This window comes from Chlorocebus sabaeus, chromosome 5 (genome assembly GCF_047675955.1).
Source record: "Chlorocebus sabaeus isolate Y175 chromosome 5, mChlSab1.0.hap1, whole genome shotgun sequence".
NCBI lineage: Eukaryota > Metazoa > Chordata > Mammalia > Primates > Cercopithecidae > Chlorocebus > Chlorocebus sabaeus.
The window spans coordinates 57,101,609-57,116,766 of record NC_132908.1 but is presented as its reverse complement, the minus strand read 5'-3'; positions in this window follow the sequence as shown (position 1 = coordinate 57,116,766).

Here is a 15,158-nt window from a genome sequence, read left to right as displayed (position 1 = left end):
CCTAAAGGATATGTGTCATAAATAAAGGGTATACTTGTGTTTTCTGTTTTCTGCAAACAATTCAGAGTTAATTTTTACATCCACTGACACCACACAATTTAACGAAAGTTTCTTAGGAAGGCAGGAAATGACCTCATTGAGCAATCTTTGGAAAAGCAATTTCTTTATACTTTTCTGCCAGATGAAAAATGTGATTAATGGAACATCAGAATATTTCAAGTGAATAGCTTATTTTACATTCTTTAAAATTAAAAAAAGCAATAACTAATATAAATTAGCTTTTTCCATAGATGTCATAAAAAGTAGGTAAAATGTTGCCCATAGATGCCTTAAGTACTCTGACTTTCTACATAAAGATGCATTCGTCTGAAAATAGAATAAACTTTAAGAAGGTATTTCAAAAAAAGATCCTCCTTTGTGGTAAGTGCCAACAAAGAACACATTTTACATTAATTGGTTGTCTCAGTCCAGACCATCTGTCTCTCCAAATGTAATGAATACTGGCATTCTTATTGGTATGTACTCAATAGTTCAAATTGGTCTGAAATAAACCCTGCTCAAAATCTTGTTATAGTACCAGCTTGTGAGTTGTGGTATGAATGTTAAGTTTCCTTTTATCAGGGTCTCTCCCAGTAAAAAATTTGAGTTTCATTCCATGTATCTAGAGCATGGGCTTCAGAGAGATGTATTTTCTATTTGCATAGTTGTATTATGCATTGTTCTCACATTATATAACTCATGTATATGTATATGATATTACATAATGTAGCTGTTTAGCATTTTATATACAAAATTAAATTTTATGCATACCTTTTAATGGAGAGTGTCACTGGTTTCTGGCAATTTTGTCAGATATGTAGGGAATCATCATTAGCTCCAGATGAGAAAATTATTCTCAAATTACAGGTAAGAATATTAAGGCTTAGGGGCACTGTTTGGTTTAGCCCATGACTATTTCTCATGTGATACCCTTTTTTTTCATCCTGTTGGCATCGACTATCTGATCATTTCATATAGGCCAAACTCTTTCCCACCCTAGCTCTGTGTAATTTATAAAAGAGGGAAGAGGGAGAGAAAAGTTTCCCCAAGCTCCCTCTCTAGAGAGTGGCATGAGGCTCGTCTTAAATACGCCATCACCACAAAATCATTCCTTCTCTCAGACCGGGTTAGATTCCTTCTATGTGCTCCTATGGATACTTATGTTTTCTTTTAAAAATAATATCATAGGCTGGGCATGGTGGCTTACGCCTGTAATTTCAGTGCCTTGGGAGGCCGAGGCGGGTGAATCATAATGTCAAGAGATCAAGACCAGCCTGGCCAACATGGTGAAACCCTGTCTCTACTAAAAATACAGAAATTAGCTGGGTGTGGTGGTGCACACCTGTATTCCCAGTTAGTGGGGAGGTTGAGGCTGGAGAATCACTTGAACCTGGGAGGCAGAGGTTGTAGTGAGCTGAGATGGTGCTCCAGCCTGGTAACAGAGTGAAACTCCATCTCAAAAAAAAAAAAAAAAAAAAAAAAAAAAATTATAATGAAAATAACAAATATAAAAATATGCTCCCTCAATATAAAGTAAACTCCAGGATGAAAAGCAGAGACTTTGTCTATTTTTCTGGCTAAATTCAGCAATGATATTAAATTCCTACCACTGATTGGAAAGCTAATTATCAGATGCCATACTAGTGGCACAATCATAATCATAGACTGAGAAATATGAAGCTTTCTCTCCGCAATCCTTTCTGTGCTAAAAGACAAATGGAAAATGTAAAAGTACTAACTTCAACCAGTACTTTCATCTGTTGTGGAGCTTGTGAGGAGCTTTTGGAATTAGATAGGTTTGAGATTGGTTGGTAGTTCATCCAGACTCTGGGTGTAACATTATACCTGTCACTCTGTTAACTCTGTAACTATTAATATCATCTTATTAGAAACATCCATTTAGATGCTTCGAGAATTTTTCAATTGTTTGGAAATGGTTAGGAATACATGCCTTAATAATACAATCATTTGATAGATAATAATTTCTCTCGCTCCCTTGTCTCCAACAAGATAGCTCATGAGGTTAAATGTAAAAAGCCTAGATTGTGGATAGCAATCATTGATATGGCTGGAATTACAAAATGAGGAAACCTTAAAAAATGACTGATTGTTTTAATTCATAGTTAACACCTAGTTGCAGCGAATTAAAAAAACATGGGTTACTTGACCACTTTCCCAAAAGAACAGAAGAAAATGCACCCAACATACCACAGTCTAAAGCTGAGGACCAAGAGGCTAACTTTGTAGAGCTACCTATGATTTGGGCAAGCTATCTCTACCCAGGTATAGCTTAGGAGTTCTGAATCCTTTGCTGTCTAGATCACTGCTACCATTCTGTTAATAAAAAGTAGGACTAGCAGAGGGGATTTTGGTCTTTGGGGCAGGAGAAGCCTCTTAAGGAAGAGGCTATACTTTCACCATGTGCCATTTGCTGAATTCAATTCTGTGATCTAATGGGAAACAAAATAAACAGATGTAGGTCCTATCATCCGAGAGTTTATAGTTGACATAAGTTAAACAAATTACATGTGATTGTCTGATCAGTGCCTGTGAGAAACAGGCATGTGATTATCTGATCAATGCCTATGAGAAATCGAAGCAGATATGAATGTGCATGGTATGAGAACCAGACGTGGTCTGGAAGCTCAGGGCATTTCAGAAGCAATTAGAATAAAAAGAGGTTCTCTATATGAAAAGTAAGGAGGAATAGGGGGCATTTTAGACTGAGGAAACAGTAAATGCAAAGGTTTTGAGACTGGAGGGAGCATAACACAAAAGCATGTAAAGCCCCATTCATCTTCCAGTCACTGCACATACATTATCTCATTTAATCTTCACATCTACCCTGTGAAATAGGTACTGTTGTATTCCCTAGGGTCACATATGAAGACAAGTGCTTAGTGAGACTGACTGACATTCCCAAGTTCTCACAGCCACTGAACTCATATTTGAACTCAGATCTCACATTTCTGATCCAAAGCAAACTCAATCTCAATTAAAATGCACAGTTTATTAGCAAACAATAAGAAGAGCTTCCTTGGGTAGTTTGACATGAAAATTAGATAAATTGATACACTTTAAGCATCTAGATCAATCGATTCTGTATCTGGAAATTCCAAATTAATGTCTACATAGTTTTGGCTTATTATTTATTGGTAGAATGAATATTAAGAGATGGCATTAAAATTAGCCAGCATCCTACACTTTCCTTGCAAGCACAGAGTAACTTTGAAATTATTTAAGAAGGCTGACAGATGCTTCAAGATTATCCAACCTGTTTTAAGTAGAGAAAAATAGATATCACATTCTATTTTTTTCACTCCTACATTTAAATGTTTAAAACTCATTCTAAAATTGACTACAAAATATCTACCTTTGAATATAGAGCTATTTATTGCAAAATGCCATACTAGCACATATGGTTTATAGCAAGTGGCCTTTTCTCCTACCCAAAAGAACAGAGATGAAGTGGACTAGATTCACAGTGACAATCTTCATGATTTTTATTTATGTTCTTATGCTTGACAGCTTCTCAGATAATATTATGCCATAGGAAAGGTTTCAGTTATCAGGCCTATATGATTTATCTAAGAGCTTAAAAATATGTAGGCAGAAAAAAAATACAGGAATATTCGCCTATCAAAATAATAGATTCCTTTTTTTCCATGTATTCAGAAGAGATGAGTGACTTTGAGTCTCATTAGATTGACAACTTATTTTGCAACATTTCATGGTCAGCTATTGTGTTTTTCTTTAAATACTGAAAAAAAAGTTTCCAAATTTTCAGGAACAGAAAACTAAATATGACACAGATTGTTTTCCATGCTGCTACCAACAAACATTTCATGCTTTGTGCTCCCTTAAAGTCATGCCCAATCATGTTTTAGACAGTTTTCTGGGAAAACCACACTAAAGCCTAGCTCTGTTACCAGACACTGTGGTCCCTAAGGAGAGGCCAGTGGCAGGACACTACATATTGCATTATTTGTGTAAGGCTGAAATATATATTATAAAACATCTGGGTAGACTTTTGAAAAAGTCATGATCATCATTTTCCAAAGCCTCCAAAGACAAGATGTCAGCCATGATGATTAAAATTCCATTTAAATCATAAATTTTTGTTGGATTTTTAAAATACTTTTAATTCATAGTGTGGCAGATGCTAAGGGGATTTTTAAAATTTTCTACATACAAGGTGGTATGGTTTGGCCATGTCCTCACCCTCATCTCATTTTGAATTCCCACGTGTTGTGAGAGGGACCGAGGGCAAGTTTTTTCCATGTTGTTATCATGATAGTGAGTAAGTCTCACCAGATATGATGGTTTTACAAAGAGGAGTTCCCTGGCACAAGCTCTCTCTCTTTGCCTGCCGACATCCACGTGGGATGTGACTTGCTCCTCCTTGCCTTCCACTGTGATTGTGAGGCCTCCCCAAGCATGTGGAACTGTGAGTCCAATTAAAACTTTTTCTTTTGTAAATTGCCCAGTCTCGAGTCTCGAGTATGTCTTTATCAGCAGCATGAAAACAAACTAATACAGTAGATTGGTACCAGTGGAGTGGGGCACTGTTGAAAAGATACCCAAAAATCTGAAAGTGACTTTGGAACTGGGTAACAGGCAGAGGTTGAAACAGTTTGGAGGGCTCAGAGGAAGATATGGAAATTTGGGAACGTCTAGAACTTCCTAGAGACTTGTTGAGTGGCTTTGACCAAAATGCTGAAAATGATATGACAAAGAATTCCAGGATAAGGTGGAGATGAGGAACTTGTTGGGAACTGGAGCAAAGGTGACTCTTGCTATGTTTTAGCAAAGAGACTGGTGGCATTTTGCCCATGCCCTAGAGATTTGTGGGACTTTGAACTTGAGAGAGATGATTTAGGGTATCTGGCAGAAGAAATTTCTAAGCATCAAAGCATTCAAGAGGTGACTTGGGTGCTGTTAAAGGGATTAATTATTATTATTATTATCATTTTTTGAGATAGAGTCTCGCTCTGTTGCCCAGGCTGGAGTGCAGTGGTGCGATCTCGGCTCACTGCAAGCTCCACCTCCCAAGTTCATGCCATTCTCCTTCCTCAGCCTCCCGAGTAGCTGAGACTACAGGCACACACCACCATGCCCAGCTAATTTTTTGTATTTTTTAGTAGAGACGGGTTTTCACCGTGTTAGCCAGGATGGTCTCGGCCTCCCAAAGTGCTGGGATTACAGGCGTGAACCACAGCACCCAGTCATCATTCAGTTTTAAAAGGAATACACAGCATAAAAGTTTGGAAAATTTGCAGTCTCACAATACAATAGAAAAGAAAATTATATTTTCTGAGGAGAAATTCAAGCTGACTGCAGAAATTTGCATAAGTAACGAGGAACCCAATGTTAATCCCCAAGACAATGGGGAAATGTCTTCAGGGCAGGTCAGAGGTCTTCACAGTAGCCCCTCCCATCACACACCCCGAGGCCTAGGAAGAAAAATGGTTTTGTGGGTCGAGTCCAAGGTCCCGGTGCTGCATGCAATCTAGGGACTTGGTGTTCTGCATTCTAGCCACTCCAGCCTTGACTAAAAGGGGCCGAGGTACAGCTCAGGACATGGCTTCAGAGGATGGAAGCCCCAAGCCTTGCCAGTTTCCACATGGTGTTGAGCCTCAGAGTACACATAAGTCAAGAAATGAGGTTTGGGAACCTCCACCTAAATTTCAGGAGATGTATGGAAATGCCTAGATGCCCAGGCAGAAATTTGCTCTAGGGACAGTGTCCCCATGGAGAACCCCTGCTAGGGCAGCGAAGGAGGGAAATGTGGGGTGGCTCCCACACACAGAGTCCCTACTGGGGTATCACCTAGGGAAGCTGTGAGAAGAGGGCCACAGTCCTCCAGACCCCAGAATGGTAGATCCACTGACACCTTGCACCATGCTCCTGGAAAAGCCTCAGACAACATGAGCCTATGAAGGCAGCCGGGAGGGAGGCTGTACCCTGCAAAGCCACAGGGGTGGAGCTGCCCAAGATTATGGGAACCCACCTCTTGCATCAGTGTGAAATGGATATGAGACGTGGAGTCAAAGGAGATCATTTTGGAGCTTTAAGATTGACTACCTCACTGGATTTCGGACTTACATAAGGCCTGTAGCCCCTTTGTTTTGGTCAATTTCTCACATTTGGAATGACTGTATTTACCCAATGCTTGTACCCCCATCGTGTCTAGGAAGTAACTAACTTGCTTTTGATTTTACAGGCTCATAGGCAGAAGGGACTTGCCTTCTCTCAGATGAGACTTTGGACTGTATACTTTTGAGTTAATGCTGAAATAAGGCTTTTGGGGGACTGTTGGGAAGGCATGATTGGTTTTGAAATGTGAGGCCATCAGATTTGGGAGGGGCCAGGGGAAGAATGTTATGGCTTGGCTGTGTCTCCATCCTAATCTCATTCTTGAATTCCCCTCTTGTGTTGTGGGAGGGACCCAATGGGAGGTAACTGAATCATGGGAGCGTGCATGTCTTTTCTCTGCTGTTCTCATGATAGTGAATAAGTGTCATGAGATCTGATGATTTTATAAAGAGGAGTTCCCCTGCGCAACCTCCCTCTTTGCCTGCCGCCATTTGCATTGGATGTGACTTGCTCCTCCTTGCCTTCCGCCAAGATTGTGAGGCCACCTAAGCCACATGGAACTGTAAGACCAATTAAACCTCTTTCTTTTGTAAATTGCTTAGTCTCAGATATATCTTTATCAGCAGTGTGGAAACGAACTAATGTACAAGGTAACACAGGTTTACGTTTTCTACTTTGTATAATTATTCAGGTTACTCTCTCTTTCCTCCCGTGTGAATTGCTTTAACTTCTCTCTCTTTGTCAAGATTCTTTTTGACGCAAGAAACAAAAACATAATTTGGCTAGCTTAATCTTTTCAAGCAATTGGTTGAAGGGACACTGGGTAACTCACAGAATCAAATGTAAAGCTGAACACTTGTGATTTGGCTTTGTCCCCACTCAAATCTCATCTCAAATTATAATCCCCACGTGTCAGGGGAGGGGGCTGGTGAGAGATGATTGAATCATGGGGGTGGAATTCCCCCTTGTTAATCTCTTGATAGTGAGTGGGTTCTCATAAGATATGATTGTTTGAAAGTGTGTGGCAATTCCTCCCTAGTGAACTCACTCTCTCCTTCTCCATCATGGTAAAGAAGTGCCTGCTTCCTCTTCCTTTTCTGCCATGATTGTAAGTTTCCTGAGGCCTTCCAACCATGCTTCCTGTTAAACCTGTGGAACTGTGAGTCAATCAAACCTTTTTTATTTGTAAATTACCCAGTCTCAGGTAGTTGTTTATAACAGTGTGAAAATGGACTAATACAACACCTGAATACCTGGGAAGAGAAATCTAATCACACGTTGAAATATATCTGTAATAAGTACTAATGCACAATATCTTTATAGCATTGACATCTGTTGTGTATCATTATGTTAAGAATTAATTGTAGGGATTGTTTTAGTTTAGGTCTTGAACTCACCATAGTTGTGAGATGGAGGAAGGGAATTAGTATAGGAGACTCACTAGCACAGTATAGAATGTAGGTGTGGAAGATTCACAAATGACAGCTGAGGTGTTGTTACAAAAAAGGAGACAAAGGAAAAAAATGCTCATAAATATCGTTTTGATTTTTTCTTTTTTTTTTTTTTTTTGCTACTCAAATGTCCATCAGTCATAAAGTGAATAAAGCCTGAAATATGCACACAATGGAACATTATACAGCAAGGAGACTATGCCTTCTATAAATGTACACAAATATGGATGAATCTCAGAAACATAATATTGAACAAAAGAAGCTACACAAAAAGAGAATGTCCTGTATGATTTTAATTATTTAAGTTGCAAAAATAGGTGAAACTGATAATGTTAAAAGGCAAGATTTTGGCTACTCTTGAGGAAAGAGTAGGAGTGACTGAAAAAACACATCAGGAGGTTCTGGACATATTGGTTATGCTCTGTTTCTTGATCTGAGTGCTCATTTCAAGGACTGTGCTTTTTTGGTGAAAATATGTTGAGCTGCAAAGTTATCCACACAACTTGGTGTGGACATTGCCTGAAGCAAAAGGAAAATTCGGTAATATTAATCCTGTCTTTTAAAAATTTTTTGCCGGGCGCAGTGGCTCACGCCTGTAATCCTAGCGCTTTGGGAGGTTGAGGCGGGCGGATCATAAGGTCAGGAGATCGAGACCACGGTGAAACCCCGTCTCTGCTAAAAATACAAAAAATTAGCCAGGCGCGGTGGTGGGCACCTGTACTCCCAGCTACTCGGGAGGCTGAGGCAGGAGAATGGAGTGAACCTGGGAGGTGGAGCTTGCAGTGAGCCAAGATTGCACCACTGCACTCCAGCCTAGGCGACAGAGTGAGACTCCATCTCAAAAAAATAAATAAATAAAAATAAATAAAATAAAATAAAATATTTCATAGCTGGGCACAGTGGCTCACACCTTTACTGAGGTAGGAGGATTGCTTGAGCTCAGGAGTTTAAGACCAGCCTGGGTAACCTAGTGAGATGCCATCTCAAAATAATAATAATAATAATAATAATAATAATAATAATAATAAGCCAGGCATAGTGGTGTGCACCTGTACTTCCAGATTCCTGACAGGCTGAGGTGGGAGGATTGCTAGAGCTTGGGAGGCAGAGGTTGCAGTGAGTTGACATTGTGCCACTGCACTCTAGCCTGAATGACAGAGTGAAACCCTGTCTGAAACAAACAAACAAATTTTGATATTGTGTTAATCATGGACTTTGATCCATTAGACAAACCTGACAAAAACAAGCAATGGGGAAAGGATTCCCTATTTAATAAATGCTGCTGGGAAAACTGGCTAGCCATAAGCAGAAAGTTGAAACTGGATCCCTTCCTTACTCCTCATATGAAAATTAATTTAAGATGGATTAGAGACTTAAATTAATTCGAGATAGATTAGAGACTTAAATATTAGACCTAAAACCCATAAAATCCCTAGAAGAAAGCCTAGGCAATACCATTCAGGATATAGGCATGGGCAGGGACTTCATGTCTAAAACACCAAAAGCAATGGCAACAAAAGCCAAAATTGACAAATGGGATCTAACTAAACTAAAGAAAGCTGAAATTGGATCCCTTCCTTACACCATATACAAAAATTAACTCAAGATATATTAAAGACTTAAATATAAGACTTAACACCATAAAAACCCTAGAAGAAAACTTAGGCAATACCATTCAGGACATAGGCATAGGCAAAGACTTCATGACTAAAATACCAAAAGCAATGGTAGCAAAAGCCAAAATAGACAAATGGGATCTAATTAAACTAAAGAGCTTCTGCACAGCAAAAGAAACGACCATCAGAGTGAACAGGCAACCTACAAAATGGGAGAAAATGTTTGCAATCTACCCATCTGATAGAGGGCTAATATCCAGAATCTACAAAGAACTTAAACAAATTTACAAGAAAGAAACAAACAACCACATCAAAAACTGGGCAAAGGATATGAACAGATACTTCTCAAAAGAAGACATTTATGCAGCTAACAGATATATGAAAAAATGCTCATCATCACTGGTCATCAGAGAAATGCAAATCAAAACCGCAAAGAGATACCATCTCATCCCAGTTAGAATGGCAATCACTAAAAAGTCAGGAAACAACAGATGTTGGAGAGGATGTGGAGAAATAGGAACACTTTTACACTGTTGGTGGGAGTGTAAATTAGTTCAACCATTGTGGAAGACAGTGTGGTGATTCCTCAAGGATCTAGAACAAGAAATACCAATTGACCCAGTGATCCCATTACTGGGTATATACCCAAAGGATTATAAATCACACTACTATAAAGACACATGCACAAGTATATTTATTGTGGCATTATTCACAATAGCAAAGGCTGGGAACCAACCCAAATGTCCATCAATGATAGACTGGATAAAGACAATGTGGCACGTATACACCATGGAATACTATGCAGCCATGAAAAGGGATGAGTTCTTGTCCTTTGCAGGAACATGGATGAAGCTGGAAACCATCATTCTCAGCAAAATATCACAAGACCAGAAAACCAAACACCTCATGTTCTCACTCATAAGTGAGAGCTGAACAATGAGAACACATGGACACAGGGAGGGGATCATCACACACTGGGGCCTATTGGGGGTTGGGAAGCTGGGTGAGGGTTAGAGTTAGGATAAATACCTAATGTAAATGACGAGTTGATGGGTCCAGCAAACCAACATGGCACATGTATACCTAAGTAACAAACCTGCACATTGTGCACATGTACGCTAGAACTTAAAGTATGATTTAAAAAAAAAGAAAAAAAAATGTATTGCATTAAAATGTTATTTGTTTTGAATGCTGGATATTTGGTGTCCCTTAAATTTTGTGTTCAAGGCAAGTCTCTCACTTGCTTTTTTCCTTAGACCAGGGTCTATGCTCACCACAGAGAGAATAAAAGCCAAAGGATGCTAGATGACTGAGTCAAAGTCACAGAGATAATTTCCTCTAGTGTATTTTTTTTTTTTTTATCAGTTATGGATCCTTCCATACCTATATTCTGCTTTTATACGGTTATATACCATGAAATGAGTCTCACTACCTTCCATATTTTCCATTATTCAGCCAAGTCATAGTTTGCATTTCCAAGAGAAAAAAAAATTCAAAACCCCAAACAAACACACAAAAAACAAAATGACTTCTTCCTCAAGACTCATTCACGTCAAAGTGAAAAATTGGTTTTTTTCTCTAAATGTCAGCAAATTAAGGAAATTCAGTTACAATAAGGTCCAAGGTCAGAATCGCTTTTTAAAAAATATGGACTCTACTATTCAATTTACTCAAAGAAATTTACATTTTAAAACTATCAAATATTTCAAGATTAATTATCTTTCTTTAGGTAGATAACAATAGTAGGTAATTATAGCCCAAAGTGGCAAAACAAAGAATTTATTATTTTCAATTATTGCTTAGTATGTGTGGTTTTTGTTTTTTTTACCTTTTCTTTAACAATAAGATGTATTTAATGTAATCGGGTTCTTTTCTTTGACAGTTTAAAGATCTATTGAGTACTTTTGTCTCTCCTTTTGCCTTGGTTTTTGCTTTTGGATTGCCTATTTCTGATTAACAGTAGGTTGAAAGTCTCTGGCTTGGAAGTCAATCAGAATGCCGCCGTTTAATAATGGTACACTGAACAGTTGACACATTGCCGGGCTAACATCTTTTTGACAAAATGATTACATCTACTGCACATCAATCACTTGACATAACCAAAATAAAGCCAGCTTAATAGAACAATATCTCATGATAAATACCTTCCCTTGAAACTTCCCATCTTTGCCTTCACACTTATATATTGATAAATGATGTTCCTTCACCCTGATGTTCTTTTCCTCCAAGCAGAAGCCCTATTGTCCCGTGACAGCCTCCTGTTGAATTCACTGCAACACCTAGATGTTTAAGGCAGTTTTCAAACAAAGTCTTCTCTGTCCCTGGTATTAATTAACAAGTTAATCAATAAACACTAAGAGATAGCCCAACGTTTAGAAAGGTAGCTGTTTTTCCTCATCCAATGGAACAAGTAAGACACCTGTTTTTTACTTTCTGTCGTCTTTATACTCACCAGCAAAATCATGAGCTAATATCAGAATCCCTGCCATTCTTAGCAAGTTTCACAGGTCCCAGGTGAGCGTGAACTCAGTCTGAGCTTCCACCTTCAGTGGTTTGTTCCCTTAATGGAGCGAGACAAGCAATATTTATTTCTTGAACACTTATAGTAAGACAATCAAAAGCAACGGTTGGAAATGCACAAGATAGGCTTAATAATGGAGACATCATTTTTTGATTGCTATAGAGCTTCTTTGTAAGTCAGTTTTTGCTATCCTCTAAATGAGTTAAGACATTTTCCTATATAAATTCTGTATTACTCAGCTCTTGCTGTAAAAAATGTCACCCCCAAAATCTCTAGCTTTTAAAAAGAAGTATTCATTATTGCTCCTGAGTCCACAGGTCCTCAGGGTTGATTTGGTGTGGCTCAGTGTTGTTTCCACACTGGCAGGAACTGACTGCTCTAGTGTGGCTTCAGTCGCATGCCTGGAGATGGGATGGCAGTCAGTTTGGACAATGAGGTGACTGGGCTACTTACGTCCCATCTTCCCACAGACAAGCTTCAGCTTATTCATGTGGCAATGGCAGAATCCAACACACTCTAACAAAGCACAAACCACAACACTGCATCTGACACATTCTGTTGGCCAGAATAAATCACAAAGACAGTATAAATACAAGGGATGGTGAAATACATGCTACCTCTTGATGGGAGGAGATTCAAAATTGCATTCCATGGGTTCTGAATATAGGAAAAGGAAAAAAATATAACCAATTTTGTAGTCAACTTATGGTAAAACCAATAGCGCCCAAATAGTCATATAATAAGAAATATATTTGCATAAATTTAAAAAAGTATTACCCATCTTAAAATTTACTTTATTTTGTACAACCAGTTCAATATAATTATTTCTTTTATACATTGTTATATTTTTTTTGAAATTCCACTAGTGGCTTTGTTTTAATTTTTGGATATCTGTTAGGTGGAAAGCAACATCATAGGTATGAACTCTATAATATAAATTTCTGCTTTGGTGACACCATTTCAAATTCATATAAAACATTTTTAATTGCACAAACATTAGCATTAGGAATTTAGAATCTTAAGTAAGCTGTATCTGAGAGAAACAACAATGTATATTTTATTTCAAATGACATATTCCTTGGTATAAAGAGTGAAGTGTTCATACATTACATAACACAAAAATAAATATCATATCTGTTCACTTTGGTCACCATCCAGTCATTTTGATTTGCCTTTAGTAAGCCCAAAGGAGCATATTATACTCAGAAATTTATAGCAATTTCAAAAGAGACTGTTTAAAAGAATACAATTAACATCAAAGAATTTAGCAAAGTTAATATAAGCAAAAATATGTTTAGAACAATTTGGTTTATACAAGGGTTAAATAAAATAATGTATGTAAAGCACTGCTAGTGTATCTCATATTCATCACTCAACAAATGGTGCTATTTTGATTCTAGAACTTAGCATAATATTCGTTTTTTAAAGGCTAGCATATATTTTTGAACAAATTCTATGAACAGCATACATATATCACTGTTATGCACTTGTGATATTTATTTTTCACCAGTAAATATTTTCATACTCTACTGACTATAACAACCTAGCATTTTGTAATTTAACTATTTTTTATTCTTATTTATGTAGCTTCATTATTTTCTGTCAATTTGTTCCTTAGAGGAAGATTGTTTTCAAATAGAAACTATGCTATTATATTAGTAGGTTAAAAAAAAAAAAGAAAGAGAGAATACTACAATTTCAAATACGTATTCAGCACTAAGCAAACTATGTAAAGATGAGAAATGATAATAATCCTAACTAAGGTTTCAATAATCTACAAGAGGAGACACAAGAAGTTAATTTATTATAAGAAAAACAATGAAATAATTGTTTAAACAAATATTTTAAAACTTAATTACTATTTCTGTATTTTAGTCATTTTTTTCTTTAAGTAGGCTTATGAAAACTTTAAATTTTAATATTGAATTTTCATGGTTCACTACCATGAGACGCAATTCTACAAAATGTATGACAAATTTTTGTTTGTTATTTCATTCTTTCCTCTGAGATCAAATCATCAGCAAACAACACAACAAACTTCTGACAGGGTCATATAAATTTTCTGCAAACAGAAAAGGGAAATTCAAGAAATCATTATATCTGACACCATCACAAAACCCTTTCTGCCTAATTGAGGGTTTACAGTGAAGAAAAAAATATATGTCTCAAGAAAAATGGCTAGTCAAGTTAGCTTGGAAACTTGGAAACATTTTGTAGAATTATTGTGAGATTACATAAGATTATTGTTACAAAGTGCTTAAAATAGTACATGCCCAAAATGCGGGCTGAAAACAGTATTATCATCATCATCATTAACATAATTATTATCACCATTACTATCTTTAAAATGTTTTGAAATGTTTAGATATTTACAGACTTCCATTTCGTGAAAGAAGTGCTATAAAAGCATTTGAATTTATCTCTTCTATCCACAGCTTTTTACTCTTATCCACACATGTTTTAACTGAAGTTGATATAAGGGAAGAGATTCCTAAGTACAAGACTTTAACGAATTGTAATTATAATAATAAACTAGGGTATGAAGAGACAAAGTGATACTGCATCTTCAGCTAATGTTCTCTGTGTGCTCAGCCATTTCTGAAGCAGTATAGTAAATCTCCAAGTTAGACAGAGCTAAACTTTTTTTCAAAGAATACAATACTATGTTCTCTAACACTTTACATAAACATTTACTTTTGCAGTCTTTTCCCATTTTGGAATTGCATAAAGACCTAAAGCCAGGTAAACGCCGACCCCTCCTTCTCCCATTCAATTCTGTGCCATCCTCCTTCTTCAGTTTCACAAATACCCTTTCTCTGGGATGAAAAACGGAACACTCATGTGCAGCCTCAGGTCCCTCAAGAACTGACTGTCTCTTAGGTGTCCGGCTCTTTAAGAGAAGAAACTGCGCTGATTGAACTTGCTTTGCACAGTGTGTACAAAGTAACAGAGCTCAGAAAGATGCTTAATCAATACTGACTAAGGATGATAATTTGAGAGGTGAAGGAAAATCTATGTGGATTTCTTTGGAAAAGCCTGAACCATCAGAAACAAGATATCAATTTAGAGTTTAATCTGTTGTAACAAATGTATACAAAAATGTTTTAAGTACGCCACAATCATGTCAGCATATTTTTGAGTACCACGGTGATTTGGACACTGTGTTTGTTGTAATGTAATGTAAATGTCATTAAGGCACACATTCTGCTCTGGAGGAACACTGGGAGCAGTCTAGTGACATTTTCTGGGATTTTTTTTTATATTTTAACATATTGAAGAAGAATAAGAGGACGTGATGAAAATAGTGCCTTTGAATTCAAGGATAAGATGTTAATACAAACAAGCAAATGTTTATCAATAAGCATTTCAAGGAATTAACAAAAATATGCATTATGTGTATTCAGAACAATAATTTATTAGCTAGTACTACAGCAA